This window comes from Syngnathus leptorhynchus, unplaced genomic scaffold (genome assembly GCF_054491065.1).
Source record: "Syngnathus leptorhynchus isolate UIUO unplaced genomic scaffold, UIUO_Slep HiC_scaffold_86, whole genome shotgun sequence".
Lineage (NCBI taxonomy): Eukaryota > Metazoa > Chordata > Actinopteri > Syngnathiformes > Syngnathidae > Syngnathus > Syngnathus leptorhynchus.
This window is the reverse complement of record NW_028232053.1, coordinates 336,574-340,000: the sequence shown is the minus strand read 5'-3', so window position 1 is coordinate 340,000 and position 3,427 is coordinate 336,574.

Sequence of the window (3,427 nt, the reverse complement as noted above, 5' to 3'; positions counted from 1 at the left end):
AGTTCACCGGCCCCAAGCGACAACCGGTCACCGAGGCACCCGCCGAAGGCGGGTGCCGAGTTCACTGGCCCCAAGCGACAACCGGTCACCGAGGCACCCGCCGAAGGCGGGTGCCGAGTTCACTGGCCCCAAGCGACGGCGGTCACCGAGGCACCCGCCTCCGGCGGGTGCCGAGTTCACCGGCCCCGAGCACCAGCGGTCAGCCACGGAGGGTGCTGGATCATCCATACTTCCATAGCTCCAGAGCTCCATAGCCCCGGAGCTCCATAGCCCCGGAGCTCCATAGCCCCGGAGCTCCATAGCTCCATAGCCCCGGAGCTCCATAGCCCCGGAGCTCCATAGCTCCATAGCCCCGGAGCTCCATAGCCCCGGAGCTCCATAGCTCCATAGCCCCGGAGCTCCATAGCCCCGGAGCTCCATAGCCCCGGAGCTCCATAGCCCCGGAGCTCCATAGCCCCAGAGCTCCATACTTCCATAGCCCCAGAGCTCCATAGCTCCATACTTCCATAGCTCCAGCCGCGGAGGGTGCTGGCTGGTGGCTCCATAGCTCCATACTTCCATACTTGCAGCCACGGAGTTGGCTAAAATTGCACTAAGTGCGAAAGCCCATTCATTTACAACGGCGTGTCCGCCAGGCGGCGACATTTCCCCGTTACCGGTGGCTGCGCGGCGGGTGAGTGACAGAGCTTATCCGAGCGGCTGGACCTCTGCGCCGGCGTGGTCGAGCGTGAGGCCCCGGCCCTTTGGCTGCCTGGTACCTAAAACACTTCCATTGATCCAGCCACGGAGGGTGCTGGCTGGTGGCTCCATAGCTCCATAGCTCCATAGCACCAGAGCTCCATAGCTCCATAGCACCAGAGCTCCATAGCTCCATAGCACCAGAGCTCCATAGCTCCATAGCACCAGAGCTCCATAGCTCCATAGCACCAGAGCTCCATAGCTCCATAGCTCCAGGGCTCCATAGCTCCAGGGCTCCATAGCTCCATAGCTCCAGGGCTCCATAGCTCCATACCTCCAGAGCTCCATAGCTCCAGCCTGGGTGGCTGGTGGCTCCATAGCTCCATACTTCCATAGCTCCAGTCAGAGAGTTGGCGAAAATTGCACTAAGTGCGAAAGCCCATTCATTTACAACGGCGTGTCCGCCAGGCGGCGACATTTCCCCGTTACCGGTGGCTGCGTGGCGGGTGAGTGACAGAGCTTATCCGAGCGGCTGGAACTCTGCGCCGGCGTGGTCGAGCGTGAGGCCCCGGCCCTTTGGCTGCCTGGTACCTAAAACACTTCCATTGATCCAGCCACGGAGGGTGCTGGCTGGTGGCTCCATAGCTCCATAGCTCCATAGCACCAGAGCTCCATAGCTCCATAGCACCAGAGCTCCATAGCTCCATAGCACCAGAGCTCCATAGCTCCATAGCACCAGAGCTCCATAGCTCCATAGCACCAGAGCTCCATAGCTCCATAGCACCAGAGCTCCATAGCTCCATAGCACCAGAGCTCCATAGCTCCATAGCACCAGAGCTCCATAGCTCCATAGCACCAGAGCTCCATAGCTCCATAGCACCAGAGCTCCATAGCTCCATAGCACCAGAGCTCCATAGCTCCATAGCACCAGAGCTCCATAGCTCCATAGCTCCAGCCTGGGTGGCTGGTGGCTCCATAGCTCCATACTTCCATAGCTCCAGTCAGAGAGTGTGCTAAAATTGCACTAAGTGCGAAAGCCCATTCATTTACAACGGCGTGTCCACAAGGCGGCGACATTTCCCCGTTACCGGTGGCTGCGCGGCGGGTGAGTGACAGAGCTTATCCGAGCGGCTGGAACTCTGCGCCGGCGTGGTCGAGCGTGAGGCCTCGGCCCTTTGGCTGCCTGGTACCTAAAACACTTCCATTGATCCAGCCACGGAGGGTGCTGGCTGGTGGCTCCATAGCTCCATAGCTCCATACCTCCAGAGCTCCAGAGCTCCATAGCACCAGAGCTCCATAGCTCCATAGCACCAGAGCTCCATAGCACCAGAGCTCCATAGCTCCATAGCACCAGAGCTCCATAGCTCCATAGCACCAGAGCTCCATAGCTCCATAGCACCAGAGCTCCATAGCTCCATAGCTCCATAGCACCAGAGCTCCATAGCTCCATAGCACCAGAGCTCCATAGCTCCATAGCACCAGAGCTCCATAGCTCCATAGCACCAGAGCTCCATAGCTCCATAGCACCAGAGCTCCATAGCTCCATAGCACCAGAGCTCCATAGCTCCATAGCACCAGAGCTCCATAGCTCCATAGCACCAGAGCTCCATAGCTCCATAGCACCAGAGCTCCATAGCTCCATAGCACCAGAGCTCCATAGCTCCATAGCACCAGAGCTCCATAGCTCCATAGCTCCAGCCTGGGTGGCTGGTGGCTCCATAGCTCCATACTTCCATAGCTCCAGTCAGAGAGTGTGCTAAAATTGCACTAAGTGCGAAAGCCCATTCATTTACAACGGCGTGTCCACAAGGCGGCGACATTTCCCCGTTACCGGTGGCTGCGCGGCGGGTGAGTGACAGAGCTTATCCGAGCGGCTGGAACTCTGCGCCGGCGTGGTCGAGCGTGAGGCCTCGGCCCTTTGGCTGCCTGGTACCTAAAACACTTCCATTGATCCAGCCACGGAGGGTGCTGGCTGGTGGCTCCATAGCTCCATAGCTCCATACCTCCAGAGCTCCAGAGCTCCATAGCACCAGAGCTCCATAGCTCCATAGCACCAGAGCTCCATAGCACCAGAGCTCCATAGCTCCATAGCACCAGAGCTCCATAGCTCCATAGCACCAGAGCTCCATAGCTCCATAGCACCAGAGCTCCATAGCTCCATAGCTCCATAGCACCAGAGCTCCATAGCTCCATAGCACCAGAGCTCCATAGCTCCATAGCACCAGAGCTCCATAGCTCCATAGCACCAGAGCTCCATAGCTCCATAGCACCAGAGCTCCATAGCTCCATAGCACCAGAGCTCCATAGCTCCATAGCACCAGAGCTCCATAGCTCCATAGCACCAGAGCTCCATAGCTCCATAGCACCAGAGCTCCATAGCTCCATAGCACCAGAGCTCCATAGCTCCATAGCACCAGAGCTCCATAGCTCCATAGCTCCAGCCTGGGTGGCTGGTGGCTCCATAGCTCCATACTTCCATAGCTCCAGTCAGAGAGTGTGCTAAAATTGCACTAAGTGCGAAAGCCCATTCATTTACAACGGCGTGTCCACAAGGCGGCGACATTTCCCCGTTACCGGTGGCTGCGCGGCGGGTGAGTGACAGAGCTTATCCGAGCGGCTGGAACTCTGCGCCGGCGTGGTCGAGCGTGAGGCCTCGGCCCTTTGGCTGCCTGGTACCTAAAACACTTCCATTGATCCAGCCACGGAGGGTGCTGGCTGGTGGCTCCATAGCTCCATAGCTCCATACCTC